The following is a 5,807-nucleotide window of genomic DNA, read 5'->3' on the forward strand; positions in this document are numbered from 1 at the left end:
ATATATATATATATATATATATATATATATATATATATATATACACACACACACACACACACAGAGATATAGATAGATATATATGTAGTAAATGAAAGACAGATGTAATATACAAGAATTTATTATTCCGACACACATACGAGGGGGTGCTGAAAACTCCCTGGCTTTGGGGGAGAGAAAATAGAGGAAGATCAGTTAATTATGATCATTACCAGCATCACCTTCCTGGCACTTGTGCCGATGGCACATGAAAAGACATTCGAGCGAGATCATTGCCAGTGCCGCTGGACTGGCTCCTGTGCAGGTAATATGGAAAATAAACCATTTTGAGCGTGGCCATTGCCAGTATCGCCTGACTGGCCTTCGTGCTGGTAGCACGTAAAAGCACCCACTACACTCTCGGAGTGGTTGGTGTTAAGAAGGGCATCCAGCTGTAGAAACTTTGCCAGACCAGATTGAGCCTGGTGCAGCCATCCGGTTTCACCAGTCCTCAATCAAACCATCCAACCCATGCTAGCATGGAAAGCGGACGTTAAACGACGATGATGATGATATTCCCCTCTCAGATTCAAACACTTATTGCAGCATTCCTTCAGTTTTTCTAAACCCTATAAAAGAATTCAGACGGTTGGGCCTCCAGCCAGGCTTTTTGTGATACCCTTCAAACCCCCTCATATATACACACACACGAGGGGCTGCTGAAAATTTCCTAGCTTTGGGTAAAAGAAAATACAGCAGAATCATTTAATCATGATTTTATTCAGCATATTCCCCTCTCAAATTCACACACTTATTGCAGCAGTCCTTCAAGTTTTCTAAGCCCTGTAAAAGAACTCGGAACATTGGGCCTTCAACTAAGCCCTTTGTGATACTCTTTAAACCAGGAATTTTTTTTACACCCCCCCTCCATATGTGTGTGTGTGTGTATGGTAAATGAAAGAGAGAAGATGGAATAGACAAGACTTTATTATTAATCACAGCATACACACACACACACATACATATAGGAGGGGCTGCTGGAAAGTTCCTGGCTTTGGGTAAAAGAAACTACAGGAGAATCAGTTAATTATGATTTCATTGAAAATATTCCCCTCTCAAATTCACACACTTATTGCAGTGGTCCTTCAGGTTTTCTGAACCCCATAAAAGAACTTTGAAGGTTGGGCCTTCAACTAGGACTTTTGTGTTACCCTTAACCCCTTGCCTGCCATGGGCCCCATTTGGGGATCTGCTAAAAACAGTTTCACTGCTAGTTGTTTGTTGTATTTAAAGGGAATTCCTTATGGACATTGCATTTGCAGAGGTGTGTTTAACAATATTTAGTAGTTAAAGTTTGTCATTATTAAGTCTGGTTAATTCTAGAGGACATTTTATGCCATAAATCGCCATTTTTTAACTACAAAAATATTAAAGGTTTTGAAAACATTTGTTTTTCTTTTGCATTTCCCATTGTGGAGGCGCAATGGCCCAGTGGTTAGGGCAGTGGACTCGCGGTCATAAGATCACGGTTTCGATTCCCAGACCGGGCGTTGTGAGTGTTTATTGAGCGAAAACACCTGAAGCTCCATGAGGCCCCCGGCAGGGGATGGTGGCGAACCCTACTGTACTCTTCCACTACAACTTTCTCTCACTCTTTCTTCCTGTTTCTGTTGTACCTGTAATTCAAAGGGTCGGCCTTGTCATACTGTGTCACGCTGAATATCCCCGAGAACTACGTTAAGGGTACACGTGTCTGTGGGGTGCTCAGCCACTTGCACGTTAATTTCACGAGCAGGCTGTTCCGTTGATCGGATCAACTGGAACCCTCGACGTCATAAGCGACGGAGTGCCAACAACAAGGATTTCCCATCTGTATCATCATCATCGTCGTTTAATGTCCGTGTTCCCTGGTGGCATGGGTTGGATGGTTTGACAAAGGACAGGCGAGTCAGAAAGCTGCAGCAGGCTCCAATCTGATCTGCAGAGTTTCTACAGCTGGATGCCCATCTTAACGCCAACCACTCCAAGAGTGTAGTGGGTGCTTTTAGATGTCACCGATACGTGGGCCAGTCAGGCGGTACTGGCATTGACCACACTTGAATGGTGTTATTTACTTGCCACCAGCACGGGAGCCAGTCAAGCAGCACTGGTAACGACCATGATCAAACGGGACTTTTTACGTGCCACCAGCACTGACATTGACCATGTTCGAATGGTGCGTTTTACGTGCCAATGGCACGGGCATATTATAAATATTAGAAGTGGGTTATACGCAATTTACAACTGAAAAGCAGAAATATAGACGTCACTAGAGTGAGTAAGGGCACTGGTGAGCACCAGCACAGCTAGAAATAACAGCCAAGACAATAGCCAGTCATAAGAAACATGCTTTACGAAACCATGAGGTGTTTTGACTCCTATTTCTAGCAATACTGGCTTTGTGGGAAGAAGCTTATTTATGTCATACACATTTGCATCTGATACTATACTTACTTCTTTAAGTCATTTGACTGCGGCCATGCTGGAGCACCCCAGGACTTATTCTTTGTAAGCCTAGTACTTATTCTATCTGTTTCTTTTTGCCGAACCGCTAAGTTACGGGCGACGTAAACACACCAGCATCGGTTGTCAAGCGATGTTAGGGGGACAAACACAGACAAACAAACATATACACACACACACACACATATATACGACGGGCTTCTTTCAGTTTCCGTCTACCAAATCTACTCACAAGGCTTTGGTCAGCCCGAGGTTATAGTAGTAGACACTTGCCCAAGGTGCCACGCAGTGGGACTGAACCCGGAACCATGTGGTTGGTAAGCAAGCTACTTACCACACAGCCACTCTTGCGCCTTTTTCTTACTTTCTAAAAAAACTCAAATTTTTATTATTGCAATTGAACAGAAAGGGATAAATATGGTTATTTTCAGTGATCCCCATTTAGGACTTATCGAAAAATTTACCAATTCCCGTAGCTTGCTTATGAATCACATGGCTCCCGGTTCAGTCCCACTGCGTGGTACCTTGGGCAAGTGTCTTCTACTACAGCCTCGGGTCGACCAGACCCTTGCGAGTGGATTTGGTAGACGGAAACTGAATGAAGCCTGTCGTATATATGTATGTGTGTGTGTATATGTTTGTGTGTCTGTGTCTGTCCCCACAACATCGCTTGACAACTGATGCTGGTGTGTTTATGTCCCCGTAACTTAGCGGTTCGGCAAAAGAGACTGATAGAATAAGTACTAGGCTTACAAAGAATAAGTCCTGGGGTCGATTTGCTCGGCTACAAGGCGGTGCTCCAGCATGGCCACAGTCAAATGACCGAAACAACAAATAAAAGAGTAATATGAAGAAAATTTAAATACTACATAGGCGTAGGAGTGGCTGTGTGGTAAGTAGCTTGCTTACGAGCCCCATGGTTCCGGGTTCAGTCCCACTGCGTGGCACCTTGGGTAAGTGTCTTCTACTATAGCCTTGGGCTCACCAAAGCCTTGTGAGTGGATTTGGTAGACAGAAACTGAAAGAAGCCCATCGAATATATACACACACATATATATATATATATATATGTGTGAGTATATGTCTGTGTGTCTGTCCCTCCCACCAACTATCGCTTGACAACCGATGCTGGTGTGTTTATGTCCCTGTACTAAGCAGTTCGACAAAAGAAACCGACAGAATAAGTACTAGGCTTAGAGAATAAGTCCTGGGGTCTATATGCTCGATTAAAGGCGGTGCTCCAGCATGGCTACAGTCAAATGACAGAAACAATTAAATGAAACTGAGAAAGAGTAAAAACTTCAGTATTTCCGTGTGTAGAAACGAATTCGTAAAAATTTCCATGAATTCCCAAAAATAAAAAGTTATATGGGGTTATATGGGGCGATTAAACTGGAATTCCGCAGCTATTTCATGCATTTAACCTATCATAAAAAAAAAGAAGGTTCCTGAAAAGAATTTATAAGGCGTAGGAGTGGCTGTGTGGTGTAAGTAGCTTGCTTACCAACCACATGGTTCAGGGTTCAGTCCCACTGCGTGGCACCTTGAGCAAGTGTCTTCTACTATAGCCTCGGGTCGACCAAAGCCTTCTGAGTGGATTTGGTAGACGGAAACTGAAAGAAGCCTGTAGTATATATGTATATGTGTGTGTGTGTGTGTGTGTGTGTGTGTCTGTGTTTGTCCCCCCTCCCCAACATCGCTTGACAACTGATGCTGGTGTGTTTACGTCCCCGTAACTTAGCGGTTCGGCAAAAGAGACCAACAGAATAAGTACTAGGCTTCCAAAGAATAAGTCCTGGGGGTCGATTTGCTCGACTAAAGGCGGTGCTCCAGCATGGCTGCAGTCAAATGACTGAAACAAGTAAAAGAGTATTTCAAAAGTTTTCATTTCGTTAACTCGTACTGAATGACAGGCGTTCCGTCCGTGACTATCCCGCTGTATTATTGTCATTGCCAGATATGTGCGTCACATTTACGGCTAATAACGAATACTCGAGGAAGATTTAACTGCTATCTCTGTAATATCAGGCGACCACACAGACCCTCGTAAGTCCCCTCCCTTTTACTCGTTTCAGACACTGGAATGCGGCCATACTGTAGCACCGGCTTAGTCAAACAAATCGACCTCTTATGCCGAACCACTAACTCACGGGGGACGTAAACAAACAATAACCGGTTGTCAAGCAATGGCGGGAGACAAGCGCAAATTTACAGACTGATAGATATATACAGAGTGCGGCAGAAGTAACGCCCTTTTCTATTCGAGTTTTGTAGGTTCTAATTAAGGTTCTTTTTTTTTAATTTCCTAATACTTCTATTTTTTCCCCTATTAGTTTATCATTCGTTTTTTAAAGTAGGGAATTCGATAAAAACAAATTACTTAAACATTTATATACTATAAATGTTATTAAACGCAGAAAGGGCGTTACTTCTGCCGCGCCCTATACACATACGCACGTGACGGGCTTCTTTCAGTTTCTATCAACTCAATCCACTGACAAAGGATCGGGTCGGCCCAGGGATCAAGATGCCACGCCGCGGGATTGAATTTAGAACTACGTACTTCAGCAAACTTGTTACAGTGAAGGTAAAGAGTATGTACACCACCCGTTTTCCGCGTTTAGGGTTACGCCGAAAACAAGTGGTGTGCGTATTCTTAACCTCCGCCGTTGTTACCACCTGCACCTAAAAATATTGGTTTCAAATTTCGGGGAGGCGGGAAGTCGATGACATCAACCCCAGTGCTCAATTGGTGCTTTATCGATCCCAAAGTTCCACTTATATTTATTGTATCGACCCCGAAAAGATGAAAAGCAGAGTAGGCCCTCGATGGAAGTCGAACCCAATGTTACGACGAACGAAATGCCGTCGCCAGGCAAAAATGCCCGGTTTGCTCGCTGCTCAGTTTCGTCTAAAGATATTGTTTTACACTCTTGTTGGCACTCCGTCGCTTGCGACGACGAGGGTTCCAGTCGATCCGATCAACGGAACAGCCTGCTCGTGAAATTAACGTGCAAGTGGCTGAGCACTCCACAGACACGTGTACCCTTAACGTAGTTCTCAGGGATATTTAGCGTGACACAGAGTGTGACAAGGCTGACCCTTTGAATTACAGGCACAACAGAAACAGGAAGTAAGAGTGAGAGAAAGTTGTGGTGGAAGAGTAGAGCAGAGTTCGCCACCATCCCCTGCCGGAGCCTCGTGGAGCTTTAGGTGTTTTCGCTCAATAAACACGCACAGCGCCCGGTCTGGGAATCGAAACCGCGAGTCCGCTGCCCTAACCACTGGGCCATTTCGCCTCCACATTGTTTTACACTAAAGGGGGG

The 5,807-nt window shown here is 44.2% G+C and overlaps 1 protein-coding gene across 1 annotated transcript in view; it reads right to left on the reverse strand.

Moving 5' to 3' along the window:
* LOC106872730 (coiled-coil domain-containing protein 77) overlaps nucleotides 1-5,807 on the reverse strand; it is a 46,072-nt gene that overhangs the window by 39,803 nt on the left and 462 nt on the right. The gene's annotated exons all lie outside the window — the stretch shown is intronic.

This window comes from Octopus bimaculoides, unplaced genomic scaffold (genome assembly GCF_001194135.2).
Source record: "Octopus bimaculoides isolate UCB-OBI-ISO-001 unplaced genomic scaffold, ASM119413v2 Scaffold_30358, whole genome shotgun sequence".
Taxonomy (NCBI): domain Eukaryota; kingdom Metazoa; phylum Mollusca; class Cephalopoda; order Octopoda; family Octopodidae; genus Octopus; species Octopus bimaculoides.